Below are 19351 nucleotides of genomic sequence, written 5' to 3'. Positions count from 1 at the left end.
TTGACCTGTTGGCCGCATTCTCACTGCTTCACTTGATGCGATGCCAGTGACCCCTGCATTTTTCCTACACATTTTTACTTTTCCACATCATGCTTAAAAGAAGATGCCCAGGGCAAGGCTTAATAGTCAGGAACACAGAAGGACCAAGAGCAGTCCCAAGCCGGAGCCCAGAGGACTTTCCTACTCTGGGCCACCTAAACGAGGGGCGGTCAATCTGACAGCTGCAGGGGAAGTTGTATCCATGTCAGCCCTATGATAGTAGAGAGGACTAGCTTCAAGCTACATCAGCGTTCTAAGGGAAGGAGCCTGCACTCTGGGGCAATTGTGCCATGGACACCCAACATCCCCCCTGTCCCTCCTCCGGCCTCAGAGTACCATCCCCAACTACCCCACTACCCCCGCCAACACACTGTTGTTTCCTCCCATCAGCGGGGAAGATTACCTCTGGCAGCAGTTGCCCAGTGCCTCCTTTTCCTTGCTCCCCCATGGCCAATCATTCCGGGTCTTCTTCCCTCGCCATTTTTTCTCTCCTGTGGGTGTGAACGCCTTTTGTTATTTTCTGACATGTACTATCTATATCCAGTACAAATTGTCGAGCTTCGTCGGAGAGTCATGGGGCCGTGTAGTGGGGAGGCAAGGAAAAGGTCGGAGACTGGGCACTGCTGCCAGATGGTACCCTGAGACCAGTGTGGTGGGTAGGTTGGGGATGGTCTCTTGAGGCCGCAGGGAGGGACAGGGGGAGATGTTGTGGCTGGGTCCAGGGCACAATTTGCCCAGAGGCTCTTCGCTTTAAGAACGCTGTGTAGCTTGAATAGCTAGGTCTCTCTACTCTCATAGGAGCTGACATGGATACAACTTTTCACCTTGCATGCTGTCAGAGTTGAGCCACGCCCTGTTCGGGTTTAGGTTGGCAAGAGTAGGAAAGGGTCTGCTGGGCTCCGGCTTGGGAACTTCTTGGTCCTTCTTGTGTTCCTTGGACTATTAAGCCTTGCCCTGTGCATCCTTCTTCTATTAAGCAGTGATGTGGGAAAAGATGTAAAAATGTGGTACGGAAAATGCAGGGGCAAAAAGCAAGCATGCATCAAGTGAAGCAGTGAGGAAATGCGGCCAACAGGTCAACCAATAGGACGTGTGGCAACTTCTAGTGGGTAACTGTCAAGTTCTATACGCCCAAGCTATTGTGGCTCATCTGGTGAAGCCAGAACTGGCCCAAATCTCCTGTCTCTCGTGGAGCTTGAGTAACCAGGCGCAGAAACAAAACACAAAACTCCAGGTAGAACTGTAGATAGCAGGTAGACTGCCATAGGATGGCTTGATGCGCTCTGTGCCCACCAGAATCCCATTTCAGTACTCGACTGCAGGAACTCGGATATGTGGGGACTAGGATGAACCCCTGAGTGCTGATCATTTCTTCATGGGATCTTCTCAATGGCTTTGTCTCTGGGACACCTGTGACTCTTGGCACTGCCAGATCGGCAGAACTGTCCCCTGGCCACTCACTGATTTCTCTTCCAAGCTGGTCTCTTTGTGTCTCTTTTTTCCTCCCCGTCACTGTATGTCTATCTCCGGTCTGCCTCTTTTGCTTTCTCAGGACCTTGGTCCCACAGTGCTTTGAACGGCCAGAGATTTCAGTGTTCTGTACCTGGACTGCTTAACGCGTTTACTTAATGACTCACCAAGAGAAACAGCTTTTTCCCAGGAAACTGCAGTGGCTTCCGGGAAACACGTGAGTTACCAGGCATTACTGCAGGAACTTCATCTTAGTCTCCTCGATGATAGCAAAGCCCAAATTAAAAGCCTACTACCCACCCAGGGCTTTGAACCCTGGAACCTCCGATGAAGAAATCAACCTGCTCCACTGATTTAGCTTTCTGCTGTGCCAAAGATGCTATTACTTGTCTCTGCTAGCATAGATTAAAACATGGTACATTGCCATGACAACTGCAAACACCTGCAGTGCCTGTTTTTTAAAATCTCAGGTAATCGCTGCTGTTTATTAAAGCCAGATCTACATCGTACATTCCAGAAATTGTCAATTAAGTCAAGCTGGTGGCATGAAGGGCCCAGTTGCTCCTTCTTCAGCTGACAAGTTTTGCGGCCAGGATTTGTGGCAGCTATTTGGGGTATTAGGAATGTTTGTAGGTGGACATTTTTACTGAAGATAAATTAGGCTTTATTTACAGGATGTTGGGCATCATCATGAACTTGTTTGAGAAGTTTTTAGCGGTTGTACTAGGAGTTGCTAGCATGTTAATTTTCTACTAAGCATCGTTGGGATTAGTAAGAAATGTCATGTAATACGATGAGTGGATATCTCACCACGAAACGCTCCATGCTCCCCAATACGACTGTTTAGTCTATTACACGTGCCACAGGACTCTCTTGCTGCTTTTACAGATCAAGACTAACATCAGGACTATCCCTCTGATACTAGGACATGTTTAGGATTGTTACGGGAATGTTAGGTGGTAGGAGGAGATTATTTTGGTGGGCGCTCCTTAGTGATTTATCTGGGTTTATTGGTGACATGTCAAGGGTTATCAGGGAGTTCATTGCTTAGTAATCATTATCTAGGAATTATTATGGCAGTTATACAGTGTTTGGGGTCATCAAGGATTTGCTACGTTTGGTTAATTGTAATTAAGGGTTGTGAGGTGTTAGTGGGATTTTTAGAGTTTGCTGGTTTTCTCTTAGGATCTGTTCAGAATGCTGCTCAGTTTTTGAGTTAAGTATTGATTAGTTGTTATAGGCGAATTGGTTAGCAATGGTTGTAAGGGTTTGTTTGGGGTTCTTTAGCGAGTTGTTAAGGTGTTGGAGTTTAGGGATTAGTAGTCCAGATGTTCAGGAGTTTTACTTAGGGAAAGTGAGGTGGGTGGTAAGCATCTAATTGAGATTGTTGACAGTCCAGTCAGATTTATTAGAGATTGATCACACATCGCGCCTGATAACCACTAACACGCAGAGTCTTGAAATAAACCCTAATACCGCCAGCAAAACACAACAACCACCCCTACTTAATCGCTACCAAGCATCCGTTTCTGACAATTTAATGCCACCTAAGCCAAATCCTACTATCAATTTCAACACACATTCCATTAAAATTCTGATTGATGCTAACACCATCAAAAAACGCTCTCACACCAACGAACATTCCTATAAAATAACTCCTAACAAACCCCTTAATAACAATTTAACATCTCTCATTAACCCAAAATAAACCCCTAACAACCACTCGGGTGTGCGCGGGTATGATGGCGTGCATGTGAGGCTGATGCTTCGTCACGTTTTTGATAAGTAGTGCATGTGTGCTGTGTGATGGTAGGTGGGGTGAACACATGATATGTGCGATGAATGATAGAAGAAGTTGTGTAATAAGTGTGTGTAATAGGTGCACATGCCGATGGCTGTGGCATGTGCATGACAAAGCGCAACGCAATGAACAAGTGAATCAACATTGATTGTGACAGGGTGTGTTATGTGAATGAGTGCAAAACGTGGGCACATGCATATGATGTGTATCATGTGATTTATGTTTCACAGCTTGTGTTGGGTGCATGCAGCTATGATGGCTGGCCATGTGTTTAAAACGTGTGCAATCATAATGATGTGTCTGCACATGCTAATGGATGTAGTGCATCGTTTGAAGTTTGGTAACAATTTGCTGATGGGTGAACACTATGATGGTTGTGCACCGTTTTTTGAATGGTTCCCACATGTGGGTGTGTGCGCTTAGTGATGGGCGATGTTGTCGAGAGGTTGTGCATTGTGATGCATGCTTGCTGACACGAGGGGTGCGGTACACCGATATGGTATGCATGTGTGTGATAAGTGTGCGCTCGTGTGTGTGTGTGTGAGAGATGGAAGCACATGTGGGTGGATGGGAGTGTGAGCATCGTGATGGATGCACATGAAGTCATAGTATAATTCCTCAATCTGGACCTTAGAGTTCAGATATGAGGTACTAGCATAAAGTCCTCTAAGCTTAATCTCCAGCTTAGATCTGATAGGCTGCCACCAGGTCAGGAATTAATAGGGCCTGACCCCCCTTTCCTCTCTCTGGTGTCCCCACCCTTCCCTGGGGGGACCCCCAGATTCCAAATCCCTTGGAGTCTAAAAGCAGGAGAGATAAACCCTTCCCCCCTCCTTCCAGGCTTGCCTCTTGGTCTAGCCTGCGAGTACCAAGAAACCTAGCCGAGGAAACAACAAAGACCCTGAGTATACAAATTCCCGCCCCTGACTTTTAAACAATCCAGTTCTCTGATTGGTCCTCTGGTCAGGTGTTTGGTTCCCCTTTACAGGCAAAAGAAAATTAACCCTTACCTTACCTATCTACTTATGACACATGCAAACACTCATTACATGCACACACATTATTGAGAATTGCTAAAAGTCATGTCTGGTGCATAAAGTTGGACAGTAAGGGTGGCTTTGGCCCAGGGACTCCTAAGCTAAATGTGAAATGTTGCCTAAAGTGACCTTGTGATTGAGCAAACTTGTCTAAAACTATTGAATAGGACAAAGAGGTGTGTTTTTAACTCAGGATGTGCTTAAATGGAAAGATAACAGATCTACACAATGTGCTGCCAGAAGGCAATTAGGGAAAATCAAGTAGAAGAAAAATGGAAAGGGCCTAAAAGCCTGTATGCAGAGAAACAGGTCAAAGTGACCTTACTAAATATACACTGACTGTGCGTTAGTTGTGTCATAAACTACTCAGAAAAGAGAAATGACAACATGAAAATAGCAAGGACAGCAAGTTATGCCAACTGAAGTTCACACAAACATAAGTCACATACTTAATACTTGGAAGAGAACTAGTAAATAATTTGGATGTGTATAATATATGGGACATTGTAAGGCACAGCCAGATTTCATAGGAGAAATCCATTGTGACCCACCTATGCCTCAGGAGAAGGCAGCTGATCACTGTATTTTACTGTATGGCCGTCATTTCTTACTTTAATAAGAAATGTAACCACAAGGTATGTTTTTGGTTCTAAAAGTCTCAAACATAATCTACCAAGTTTTGGTTCAAGATTTTGTTCAAGATGCTTTTCTCACACACAGTCTTCCAGCAAGATGATGACTGACCCTTGCCTCTGTCAGGCTCCCTCCTAGAGGCCCCCAAAGTCCTGGTGCCTTTGTATTCTTAAGTGAAAGAGACAACCTGAATTTTTCATATCCCTGAGAGACATAGCTCTACCACTAGACATTCCCTGTGTAGACAAGACCTAAGAAAATGGTTCATATCACGTAAGACACTTTGTCTAAAAACCCAGAGCTCAGCCAAAGTTCCTCTCCTAAAGAATAGAAAAGAAAATAGCTAAATGTTAATTACCTAGACAAGAATCTCTTATAATTTTCATATGGATAAAACCTCTTTCTCCCTCCCAACCTAGCTAAAAGAACTCTAAGTTACCCATTAAGAGTCACACTCTTCCATCCCGTGCAAAATTGCCCATTGCATTTCATGAGGGGTGAGGAAGCAAGAGAGGGGTGCGGAAGCAGTCATTTTTAGTTAGCTTAACTTGCATATCTGTAAGATGGAAGGTCAAATTGAGCAAACTGCCCGTTACCCCCAAGAAATCCAAGCCACAGGTTTTCATCCCAAATTATAAACTGTGCATTGTTTTCCTTGTAAAACACATATAGAATGCATAATTTGTCTTTTACCCCAAATTAAAACCTGCACTTTTGTTTGTCCTGTGAGTCAGATCTATGTTCTTCTGTATGTGAATCTCTTGCTCTAAAGTAAATTCTAAATAATGTGAAATGCTCATATGCAATCAAAAAAGTATGGTGTATGTCCTCCAAACGTAGAAGTGTATATGGATTTTGTTGGTTTGTGCTGTAAATAATTGTTGCACTCTAGAAGTAATAGGAATTGTTTGTCACAAGGTAGATTAAAATATATAAACCAGGGGATAACATTGAAATATTAACAGGGGGTATATCTCAATTAATAGGAGGGGCTAATAATGAAATACAGTCCTTGAAATGAATCAAACTTAAAAAGATAAGAAGATAATTAAAGTTATACACCGGCGCATTCTATTGCATACCACTGGAAACAGCAAAGAACTGAGCTGAAATCTGAGCCCTCCACTTGGCAGGTGGTCAATAGAAATCTGAGGATGTCTCCTCTAACGAGACCTGAAACTAGGGGACATAAAACTGAGGTCACCATGAACCCAACAAGAAGCTGCAGTGTACTAAGTGTGACCGATGCCTACACCAGCAATGTGGAAAGGATTCTCCCCCATCCCGGAGTTAAGAGGTAACCAGAAGCAGTGTGGGATGAGATTTCATTTCAAAGATTGTATTTTCCCTTCTATTCTTTAACATAAATAATTGTAGGGTATGTGTAAGTGTGATGAGTGTGCATGCATGTGATGGGTGCTCACACCTGAGCCGTGTACATGTGCTGGGTGTGCACACACAGCCATCACACATATGTACACCTATCATATTCATGAACATCCATCACACAATCATAGGTGATCTTGCTGAATCTACACTTTCTAGTGAGCCCTCAAACAACCATATTTTAGGTTTTTAACTCCTTTATAAGTCCAAGCAAATTGGCCTAAGAGAGATTGAAAACAGTAACTTTAAGCAATTGCTATTAACATGTTAAATATGCCCCTTTGGACAAATCCAGACAGAGTAGTAACTAGGGCTGTCGAATAATCGCAGTTAACTCACATGTTTAACTCAAAAAATTAATCATGATTAATCACACTGTTAAACAATAAAATACCAATTGAAATGTATTAAATATTTTGGATGTTTTTCTACATTTTCAAATATATTGATTTCTATTACAACACAGAATACAAAGTGCACAGTGCTCACTTTATATCATTATTGTTATTACAAATATTTGCACTGTAAAAAACAAAAGAAACAGCATTTTTCAATTCCCCTCATGCAGCTGTAGTGCAATCTCTTTGTCGTGAAAGTGCAACTTACAAATGTAGTTTTTTTGTTACATAACTGCATTCAAAAACAAAACAATGTAAAGCTTTAACGCCTACATGTCCACTCAGTCCTACTTCTTGTTCAGCCAATCGCTAAGACATACAAGTGTGTTTACATTTATGGGAGATAATGCTGCCAGCTTCTTATTTACAATGTCACCTGAAAGTGAGAACAGGTGTTCGGATGGCACTTTTGTAGCTGGCATTGCAAGGTATTTACATGCCAGAGATGCTAAACATTCGTATGCTCCTTCATGCTTCAGCCACCATTCCAGGGGACATGCCTCCAGGCTGATGCTTGTTAAAAAATAATTCATAAATTAAATTTGTGACTGAACTCCTTGGGGGAGAATTGTATGTCTCCCGCTCTGTGTTACCCGCATTCTGCCATATATTTCATGTTAGAGCAGTCTCCGATGATGATCCAGCAGCTGCATTGAACCAGGAGGTTGTGTCCAGTTCCTGGGAAGCAAGTGTCAAGTTTTAGAACTGAAGTGCTGGGAGGCACAGCTCTAGGATGTGAGGACTGGGTTGGCGGACTCTCCAGGCCTGAGTCTGGAAACCCAGAATTGAGTTGCATCCACACTGCAAAATGCCTGGCCTCTGACCCACCTCTTTAGCAGGGCATGTGGTAGTGTTGACAACTTTCTAACTGCACAAAACCAAACACGCTAGCCCACTCCTTCCCCATGGCCCCTCCCCTTCCCAAAGGCTCACCATCCCTCACTAAATTCCCTCTCCCTCAGTGGCTGGCTCTCCCCCACCCTCACTCACTTTCACTGGGCTGGGGCAGGGGGTTGGGGTGTGGGAGGGGGTGAGGACTCCAGCTGGGGATACAGGCTCTGGGGTGGGGCTGGGGATGAGGGGCTTGAGGTGTAGGAGGGGGCTCCAGGCTCAGGGTTGGGGCTGAGGGATTTGGAGTGTGGGAGGGTGCTGCAGGTTAAGGCAGGGTGTTGGGGTGCAGGGCAGGTGAGGACTCTGTCTGAGGGTGCAGGTTCTTGGGTGGGGCCAGGGATGAGGGGTTTGGGGTGTGGGAGGGGGCTCTGGGCTGGGGCAGGGAGTGCAGGCTCTTGGGTGGGGCCAGGGGTGAGGGATATGGGGTGCAGGAGGGGGCTTTGGGTTTGGGAGGAAGTCAGGGCTGGAGCAAGGGGTTGGGGTGCTGGCTTACCTTGGGTGGATCCTGGTCAGTGGCGCAGCAGGGCTAATGCAGGCTCCCTGCCAGTCCTGGGGCACCGCGCTGCGCCCTGGAAGCAGGCAGCAGGTCCAGGTCGGGGTGCCCCGCAGTGCCCCAGGACAGGCAGGGACTAGGATGCCTTAGTCCAGCAGCATCGCTGACTGGACTGTTAACAGCCTAGTCGGCAGTGCTGACTAGAGCCGCCAGGTTCCCTTTTCGACTGGGTGTTCCAGTGGAAAACCGGACACCTGGTCACCCTACCACATGGGCCTGAGTCCACAGGGGTTCCTGGCCTAAGTCAGATTAACTTCTATGTGGATGGAAGTGGGGCCTGGGCCTAACCCTGAGTCAGAGCCCAGGTTTAGTGTGTTGTGTAGACATACTGCTAAAGCCAGTGCTGGCAGCATCCAGGACTCCTCCCAGCTGGCCTCTCATAACTACCACCAATGGAAGCTGGAACTCACCTACTGCTGGCTTCCCACAGCCAATGGCACCCAGCCCCAGTCTCCGATGGACTCCCAGAGCCATTGCTGGAGACACTCAGGCCCCACCCCTGCTGGCCTCCCAGCACCCAGGCCCCATCCTTGGCTGGCATCCTATAGCCAGCATGAACGGCATCCAGGCCCCAGTCCCTGCTGGCCGCTGAGACCCACTGCCAGGCGTACCAATGTTCCAACCATGGCTGGACTTCCAGAGGCATGTGCTGATGGCCCATAGTTACCACCCTCTAGCTGGCCTGTGCCAACAACACTTGGGCCCCACTGTTGTGATTATTGGGCACAAAAAATTATCCCAATTGTAAGCTCAAATGTAAAAGATATATGCAAATTCTTAAAACGTCACATTAACCTGTAACTTTTTGCCTTCCTAGAAAGTAACTAAGGAAAACAGATCGAGTTGTTTTTTATTAAAAGAACGTTATGAACAAGAGCAAAAGAGCCAGACAGAGAAACGGGATTACTCCAAAAGAGAAAGAGCCTGCTGATATGGTTCAAGGATCGTTGAAATCACAATTTTAAAAGCAATCAGAAATTAATGAACCTACGTTGTTCAACTCCACTGTAAAAAATGCCAATAGTATTGGGAAGAAAATGGATGAAGCATTAATTAAAAGAGCCAAAATAAATAAAAAGATTCCTGTCCTGGAGCCCAAAGGACCTGACCCTTTTTCCATTCCATTCCCCGCCGTTCCTCCTTATCCTGCTCTTTTGGTTCTACCCACACCAGAACCCAGGACCATTCCAATTCTGCCCAATCAGAACAATTCTGCCCCCAACATCGGGTTCCAAGAAATAAATGACTATATGAGGGAATAGAGGTACATGAAAAAATTAAGAAAATACCTGGTGATAGAAGACTATATTTTGATCTAACAGTCAAGATGATAACATTGTAAATATCACTATTAGATTGACGAGCTGAAAAATATTTGATGAGTTCCTTTGTTTTCAATGCTATTGCAAAGTCCTTGCCCTGATAAACAACTCCAGAAAAGGAAGAGTACACTAGTTATGCAAAACCTTGCTGAAAAACTGAGAGAGAGAGCACGAGAGAAGGGGCAGGGTTAGGGTGGGAGAAAGTAACATAAAAGGACGGGAGACAGAACAGGATTTTACTTGCCTCTGCAGGACTGGTCATTCGGAATCTCCACTGATGGGCTGAGGACTGTATGTCATTATGATTTTCAGGACTCACAAGTGAGAAAACAATGTTTCTTGAATCAGAGCAAGGCCTAATGACTCTTCTCTCAGGAAGAAAGTCTTCAGTCTGGTCTGCTCCTTCTGTCTTGGGGGCAGGGAGAATGAGATGAGACAAGCTGGGATGCAAGACAGGACAGGAGACAAAATTATTTTTTCAGTCCCTATTTAAGTACCCCAAAAAGAGGAAAAGGGGGCAGCATAGTTCATCCCATCGTTATTTTGTCCACCAGTTCGGACTAATATCCACCATGTCAATTTTGGTTCAACAATTTTCTGCTCCACATCATCTGTTTTTACAAGTATGATTTCAACAGTCCTTGAACAGTATCAGCAGGACCTTTTAGTTTGGACTGATCTAGTTTCTCTGTCTGGTTCTCTTTGCATTTGTTCATAACACTCTTTTATTACAAACTCGATTCTCCGTGGTTAATTTCCAAGCAGGCAAAAAGTTACAGCTTATTATGACATTTTAGGAACTGGCATTCGCTTTTTACATTTGACCTTACAATTAGGATCTTATTTTTAGATCCAATAATGACAACGTTGCCTGCAGCTGACCTCCCACACCAAGTGCTGGCAGCATTCAAGGCTACCTCCTACTGGCATCCCATAGCCAGTCCAGGCAGCTGCAGCACCCAGAACCAACCCACTGCCAAACTCCCAGAAATAGCACGAATAGCATTCGTGCACCACTTGCTGCAGGCTTCCCAGAACCGGTGCTGGGGGCACCCAGGTCCCACCTACTGCAGGGCTCCCAGGGCCAGCATGGGCAGCAGATGGGCCCCACCCCCTGCTAGCCTCCCACATCCAGCACCAACAGAGCCTGGTCAGTTATTTCCCCAGGAATTGAAATGGGGGGGGAGGGGTGTTGGGGAAATTCAGTGGGGGTGCAGGGAATTCACTGGCCTGGGTCCACCCACTGCTGGCCTCTTTCTGTAGACTTGGGCTCTGAGACTTGCTGCTGTGGGAGTTTTTTGCCATGTAGACATACACCCAGAGCCTGTGCTGGTGGTACCTGGCTGAACCCCATTCATCTGGCCTCCCACATCAAGGGCTGGCAGCACATAAGACCGTCCCCTACTATGGGGGTAGGTGCCAGGGGTGGGCCCAGGCTTGAGGCAAGGGTCCCAGATCCTGTTCTCATACCTCCTGGGGGCGGTCAGTGTTAACCCCCAGAACAAGCAGCACACTCAATCGTACAACACTTATCTAACTCAGGCAAAGCCGGGAGCAGACCCAGGTCTGGATCTCTAGCAGGGGTTACAGAGACTCCTTTACCCCCGCACAGTATACAGCAAAACAGCTCTTCCCTAGCCCCACGCCTGGCTAGACACACAGACTCCGCCCCACACCATTGTGAGTCACTCCAGTCTATCCCTGCGCTGTGGGCTGGTGCTGGCAGGTAGCGTGAGCTCAGCATCATGGGTCAGTTGCTGGTCTCAGTTCCAGGTTAGGCATTTACAAGAGACCCCTTTTGCCAGGAGCCAGTTCTCCTTCAAACACCTTCCTCTCTATCTAGCACAGGGCTCCTGCTTCACTTTTCTATCCTTCTTCAATTTCCCAGGCTTGTCTCTCATCCCCTCCCCAATTCTTTCAAACCCTCCCATGAGGGGGAGTTACTTCTGTTTGACTGGCACTCTCCCCCCAGCCAATCAGGTTTGTGCAGAGTAACAGGAAAGTGGGGAGCAGGGGAAGGAGCTCTCCCACCAGCTCTAAGGGGACCCTGAGGGTCCAAGGGGGTGGGGAGCAGGGGTGCAGGGTGAGGGGCGGGGCTATGGGTGGCAGGGCACAGCAAGGCTGTAGGGAGCTGTTTGGGTGCAGGGTGAGGTGTTGGCCTGTGGGAGGAGCTGTATTTGGGGGGACAGAGGGTTGTTGGGGTTCAAGGTGAGAGATGGGACTCTGTGCATGTTTGAGGGGTTGGGCTGGGGGACAGAGCTGTGTCAGGAGAGCAGGAGGCTGGAGAGGGAGAGCAGGCTACAGGGCGTGGCTGTAGGGGCTTCTGTTTGGAGGGCAGGGGGCCGTAGTGTGGAGAGTGGGAGGAGAGGGCAGGGCTGTGGGTGCCAGGCTGTGTGGGGTCTCTGTGTGAGGGGAGAGGACAGTGTAAGTATGAAAGGGGGTCAATTTATGAATTTGCCAGGGTGCCAGTTAGATTTTAAACCTGAAATCTAACAAACTAGGTTTGCCAATTTATAATAGAATCCAATAGGCTAACCCCTTTTACTGAGTCCCAGGAGCACTAGCTTAGCAGCTTAATGCTGGGTTCTTTTCAGATCAACTTTTAATTTGAGCACCATTTATCAAATCACTGTGGATTGGTTATTCTTAACCAATCAGTAATTTATTAATTCACCCAGAACCGCATCAACATTCATGACTCAAACATAGACACACCCAATTGCATACTACTTCACACAATACAGATTTGCCAGCAATTATCACAGACTAGAGTGGAGACTCCACAGTTATACCAAGGAACAATGCAATTCACCAAGATTTCTGATTACATTTATTTATGACCATCAATTCTGAATTGTTTAGTACCTAACATTTATCAGACTTCCAAGGGTGCCCTTGTCTTTAAGGCATTTTGAAGATTGTGGTTATTTATTTTTGACTACACTGGTCCAAAAGGGACAAATTTAGACTATTAGAAGCAACTGCTTAAAACAGAGGGGTTGCCGTGTTAGTCTGGATCTGTAAAAAGCGACAAAGAGTCCTGTGGCACCTTACAGACTAACAGACGTATTGGAGCATAAGCTTTGTATTCACCCACGAAAGCTTATGCTCCAATACATCTGTTAGTCTATAAGGTGCCACAGGACTCTTTGTTGCCTAAAATAGTTCTTTTAAATCTCTCATAGGCCAATCTGCTTGGACTTATAAAGCAGTTAAAATGTCAAAGATGGTTATTTGAGAATGTAGATGCAGGAGGATAACTTACAGTTATTTACACGAAAGAACAGAAGGGGAACTACAATCCTTGAAATGAAATATCATTCTCTGAACTCTGGGATGGGGGAAGAGTACTTTCCACATGGCTAGTCCAGGCATTGATCACACTTAGTTCTGCAGCTTCTTGTGCTGGATTCAATCAATTCCCTTAAGCATCGCACATGGTGACTTCAGTTTATACACCCTAGTGTCAGAGCTGTGGAGGCCACCTCTTGATTCCATTGTATGTACCAATACGAAGTCCTCTCAATTTTTACGCTGGTGCGCACGCAGCTTCATGCTATCCAGTGATGGCACTGGCCTCTGTTATAACAAGTCCATAGCCTTGTTATCCGAGGCTTTTTTTAAGTTTTGATTTTCAAGTTATTGGATCATCAGGTGCCCCCACTATCAATGGTCCTTCCTTTTAGATGTAAATGTCGTTTAAAAATTTTTACTTTTATATACAAATGTAACCCTTCTGTCCCTCTGACCGTGGCACAACCAGGGCCGTTCAGCATCCAGGGGTCCGTCAATAAACATGCAAAACCGGCTCTGAGCCACACCCGTTGACCTGGATACTTACATAACCACACCCCCCTGGGCGCCTCTGGAAGCATAACCTTCCCCTCTCGCAAGCATGGAGTCTGAGTTGTAGCAAAATCCTTTTAATAAAGGAAAATCAATGTGGCATCACCATTGGAGAACAGCCACAAAAGGATATATAACACAACATAAACAAAAACCACCCACCCCAAGTATGTTTGGCAATGTCCTCCCCTTAGGTCTTAGTCCAATCCCCAAAGATCCAAAACCAAAACTCTGTCAGTGCACCCCGAGTTCAAAAGTTTACCTGTAGAGTTTGACCCCCCCAGCCTGGTTGGAAAATTGGCGGGAGAAGTCACACAGGGTTGAGAGCACATTCATGGGCAGGCCAATGCCTCAACCTCCATGAAGTTCTGCTGCAGCCGTCACCACGACCAGCTCCACTTAGCACCAGCTGTGCGCACCTCCACACCCCTGCAAACCACTTCACTCTGCTCACTGTTCCATGGGCTGCTCCAACACATTGCAACTGTTCCACTCTGCCAGCAGCTTAATGATGTCTTCAGACTCCCCCACTAGTTAACACAGCACTCAGTGATTTCAGCTCTTAGTAGGGGAGCCCTGATGCTGGTACACCATTGGTCCAACATGAATTCAGCTCAGCAGTCTCTAGACAGACTCCTAATGAAATCAAAATTAGCTCTACTCTTTAACAGTAGAAAGAGAAAAGGATGTGCAATTGGTGTTCCAAGCCCTCAAAAGAGGCCCATACTACCAGGTGCATACACACCAATCCCCAACCTCTCTCTCAATTCACTGCACGTTGGAACCCATGTCCCTTGTCTAGCAAGTGTCATTTAATTTACATTGATACATTTCTGTTATAAAGCAGTCTCATAGTTTCTCATTCACATAATCATGTGGCAACCCTTTATTTATCCTGCCCCAATAATGAAGAAATTGGGGATCCCAGAAATGTCAAAATAACCATCCCCAGGCTCCTTGCTGGGTGTGCCTATGCAAATATTTGAGACTTCACATTCCTGACATTCTTTCCACACTTCCCATAATTCACCACCAGATGTCAGGGTACAGCTCATCCTGACTCTGCTTACACAAATATATAGTTTAATTGGTTAACTGATTAAGGGGAGAGGGACTGGGGCTGCCTGCTCCTGCCGGCCAGCCAAGGGCTGGGGTTGCTCCGGCGGTTCTCAGGGCTGGGGATTAACGGTTAAGGTGGGTTAACTGGTAAGACTAATGCTTACCAGTGAACTGTTTAATATTTTACTCCCTACTTCCTTTCAACAATTTCTCTTAATATATCAGTGTTATACCCTGGTTTATATCAACATTTCTTTTTCCTTGTGCCAGACAATTCCTATTACTTCTAGAGTGTAGCAATTATTTACAATGTAAACCAACAAAATCCTTATACTTTTCTAAATTTGGAGGATATACTCTATATGTTCTTTGATTATACCAAGCACTTCACACTAGTTAGGACCTAAAATAGAAGAAGAGATGTTTTCCATATATAGGAGGATGTGAATCTGACTCACGAGGCAAACAAATGCACAGATTCTAATTTAGGGAGAAAGGCAGATTATTCAAGGTTTCTTTGATTTACAAGGAGAGAATGTGTAGTTTATAATTTGGGGCGAAAGCCTGTGGCTTAGATTTCTTGGGGGTAACAGTTTACCCAATTTGACCTTCAATCTTTCTAGTTTGTTTAACTTGCAGCTTTCCCACTCATCTCTGCTTGATTCACTCAACTTGCAATGGGCCACTTTGCAATGGAAAATAGGGTGTGACTTGTTTGATAACGAGGAGTTTTTTAGAGAGGTTGGGAGAGAAAAAAAATTGTATATGTTTGCAAACGAGAGACTGTTTCCTAGGTGATCCTGTCTTCAACTAAAGAAACTAAAATGGCTAAATCAGGGTAACGCCCAACTTTGGTTGATCTGTATGGGTTTTTAGACAAAATGCCGCACATGATATGAACCATTTTCTTATTGTTTTCATAGGTGGATCCTATTATGGGATAAGAGGTGGATAGTTTTTCTAAGGGCAGGTCTACCAGGGCCAGTGCAAGGATATTTTGCACCCTTGGTGAAATTTCCACCTTGTGCCCCTGCCCCCACAACCTTCAAAAACTAGTAAACAGAGCATTATAAACAGTCTGTCAGAACGGGTAACTGCTGTTGTTTCTTTTTTACCTTTAAGGCATTACAATTGTTTGCCATTGCCTCCCATTCAAAGTCTTTGTGCAAAGCAATTGAGCCTTGCATTGCATCACCAGCCAGGTTAGGCAGGGTGACAAATCCCCCTTGCCCCAAAGGGCCATTATCCCCTGGTGACTAATTTCTACTCCAAGTCTATAAAGTAGACTTTGAAGGTAAATACATTATTCCTTCAATATTACCCATGCACACATCTCACAAAGAGTCTCACTCTTGACAAGTTACCAGCCTTCTGTAAATCCCTTCCACATTCCTCTTTGTGGGTCAGTGCCCCGTAAGACATGTGTGGGGTGCAGTGAGTTTGTCAGGCCTGCGGTGACAGCTGTTTGTGAAGATATGGGGGCCCTTTGTCAAGGGGTGCTGGTGTCACAGTGAGCTTGGGGTGGCTGACATTATGGGGCAGGCACTGGGCTGGGGGGCAGGCAGTGCCAGGATGGGGTAGAGCAGGTACCTGTTAGTCTCCAGCACTTGGGCCGCACCAGCAGCCTCTTCACCTCAAAGTCTCCCCACTTGCCCAGGGCTGCTCTCTTCTCAGGCTCCCTGGCTGCTGCTGCTGTGGCCGCCTGGGAGGACATGGGCAGGGGGTGCCACCGCGGAGGAGATGCAAGGGCCGGCACCTGCCAGCCGAGAGCAGCAGGAACTGGGCGCCGCCTGGGGGGATCCAGGCAGCCTAAGCCCAGGGCAGCGGCAGCCTCTGCAGCAGCAGGGGCAGGCAGGGAGTGTAGCCCGCCATGGGGCAGAGAGGCCGCGCTGCTGCTGCTGTTTCTTGGCCATGCCGCGCGGCACAAAGGACAGTTGTAGGTGGGAAACAGCAGCAGCAGAGCGGCCTCTCCCGCCTCATGGCAGGCTATGTTCCCCGCCTGCCCCTGTTGCTGCTGCTGCCCTGGGCTCAGGCTGCCCGGCTCCACCCAAACCGCGCCTGGTTCCTGCTGCTCTCGGCCAGCAGGTGCGGGGCCCCAGCCAAGCCTGGCCTCTTGATTCTCCTCTGTGGCGGCGCCCCCTGCCCACTTCTTCCCGGGCAGCTGCGATGGCAGCGGCTGGGGAGCCTGAGAGGAGGAGTGGCCCCCGGGCAAGCGTGGGAGACTCCGAGGTGAAGAGGCTACTGGCCCTGGCACAGTCCGAGCGCTGGAGACTAACAGGTACTTGCCCCTAAGCAATGGTGTAAAAAAAATTTGGGGGCACTGCTTTTTGGTGCCCCAAAATCTTGGCGTCTCAGGAGGCCGCCTAGTTTGCCTAGTGGTTACACCGACCCTGAGGTCTACACTAGAAACACTGCATCATCGCCATAGCGCTTTAATGATGCTCTGCAAATACGGGAGTTAATCTACCTCCTCAAGAGGTGGTAGCTATGTTGATGGAAGAAGCTCTCCCACTGACATAGCACTGCTTACACCAGGGATTAGGTCAGTATAACCTCAGGGGTGTGGATTTTTCACACCCCTGAGCAACCTAGTTATATTGATGTAAGTCTGTAGTGTGCAGACCAGACCTAATTTCTGAGGGCCAGAATGAATCATTAATCAATCATTCAAGGCATATCAGTTCCCTATATCGCTTACAAGAGAGGGGTGGGACTTTGGGAGGAGTCCTGTGATGGGGAGGGGTCTATGGGGGGATGGCAGCAGGCTGAGGCATGTGGGGGCTGTGGGAGAAGCTGTATTTGGGAGGCAGGCAGGGGGCTGTGGGAAGCAGGGTCGGGGTAGGTCCATGAGGAGCTCTGTTCGGGGGGCAGGATAAGGTGCAGGAGTGTGGGGGGGCTCTGTTAGGGCAGGAGTGTGGGGGGCAGGGTGAGGGGTTGTGTTGGGGACAGGGCTATGTGGGGATCTGGCAGTGGGCAGTGGCTGGTGTGGGGCAGGGTTAGGATGGGGCTGTGTTGGGGGCAGTGGCTGGTGTGGGGGATCCTGCAAGGGGACAGGGGATCTGTGTTGGGCAAGGAACTGTGGGGGCAGGGTGTGGGGAAGGTGATAGTGGGGCTCTGTTGGGACAGGGGCCCAGGGTCTCTGCTGAGGGCAGGGGCTGTGAGGTGATCTGTTGAGGGATGACTGAAGCTGGTGAGGGGCAGGGTGAACAGTGGGGATGAGGGGGTCTCTGCTGTGGGGCTGGCGGCTCTCTTGGGGAAAAGATGTGGGGGCAGGGTGATGGGCTCTGTGGGGGGCAGGGGCTGTGAGGGGCTCTGTAGGGGGACTGAAGCTGGTGGAGGGCAGGGTGAAGGCAGGGTTGTGGGGGTCTGTTGGGGGGCAGGGTGATGGGCTTTGTGGGGGGACTCAAGCTGATGGGGACAGAGGCTGTGTGGGGCTGTGGGGTGACAGGGTGAAGGCGGAGTTGCGGGGGTCTGTTGGGGGGCAGTGAAGGCGGGTTGCGGGGGTCTGTTGGGGGCAGAGTAAAGGTGGGCTTATTGGGGGCAGACTGAGGGCAGGATGGTGGAAGTCTGTTCGGGGGCAGAGTGAAGGTGGGGTTGCAGGGGTCTGTTGGTGGGCAGGATGAAGGTGGGTCTGTTGGGAGCAGGATGAAGGTGGATCTGTTGGGGGGCAGAGTGAAGGTGGGGTCACGGGGGTCTGTTGGGGGTAGAGTGAAGGTAGGTCTGTTGGGGACAAGGTGAAGGTGAGGCTGTTGGTCGGGAAGGGTGAAGGCGGGGTTGAGGGGGTCTCTTGGGGGGCAGAGTGAAGGCAGGTTGCAGGGCAGTTTTGGGGGGCAGGATGAAGGCGGGTGGTGTGGGTCTGGTGGGGGGCAGGGTGAAGGCGGGTCTGTTGGGGGGCAGGGTGAAGGTGGGTTGCACGGTCTGTTCGGGTGCAATATGAAGGTGGGTCTGTTGGGAAGGCGGGTTGCAGTGGTCTGTTGGGGGGCAGAATGAAGATGGGTTGCCTGGGTCTGGTGGAGCGCAGGATGAAGGCGGGTCTGTTGGGGGGCAGGGTGAAGGCAGGTTGCGCGGGTCTCGTGGGGGGCAGGGTGAAGGTGGGTTTGTTGCGGGGAGGGTGAAGGCGGGTTGCAGTGGTCTGTGGGGGGGGCAATATGAAGGTGGGTCTGTTGGGAAGGCGGGTTGCAATGGTCTGTTGCGGGGGCTGGATGAAGGCGGGTTGCCCAGGTCTGGTGGAGGGCAGGATGAAGGTCACTCTGCCCCCCTATCAGACCCGCCTTCACTCTGCCCCAACCCCCCACAATCGCCTCACCCTGCCCCCAACACCCCTACAACCCGCCTTCACTCTGCCCCCCAACACCCCCTAAACCCGCTTCACTCTGCCCCCAACACCCCTACAAACCCGCCCTTCACTCTGCCCCCAACAGACCCGACCTTCACTCTCCCCCCAACACCCCCAAACGTCGCCTTCACCTGCCCCCCAACACCCCTACAACCCGCCTTCCTCTGCCCCCCCAACACCCCCCACAAACTCGCCTTCACCTGCCCCCACACCCCCTACAACCGCCTTTCACTCTGCCCCCGCAACAGACCCGCCTTCACTTCTGCCCCGCCAACAACCCCCTACATGACTCCGCTTCCTTCACTCTGGCCCCCAACACCCCCCACAACTCGCCTTCACCCTGCCCCCAACAGCCCCCCTACAACCCGTCCTTCCACTCTGCCCCAACAGACCCGCCTTCACTCTTGCCCCCAACACCCCCCACAACCCGCGATCTTCACTCTGCCCCAACAGGACCCGCGCTTCATTCCTGCCTCCCAGGGACTCAGGCAACTCGCTATTCAATCCTGCCCCCCCCAATCATGACCACTCAACCCGCGCTTGGTTCCACAGACCACCTTCATATTGCCCAACAGACCTC

Source organism: Chelonoidis abingdonii, chromosome 24, assembly GCF_003597395.2.
Source record: "Chelonoidis abingdonii isolate Lonesome George chromosome 24, CheloAbing_2.0, whole genome shotgun sequence".
Lineage (NCBI taxonomy): Eukaryota > Metazoa > Chordata > Testudines > Testudinidae > Chelonoidis > Chelonoidis abingdonii.
This window is presented reverse-complemented; position numbering follows the sequence as displayed.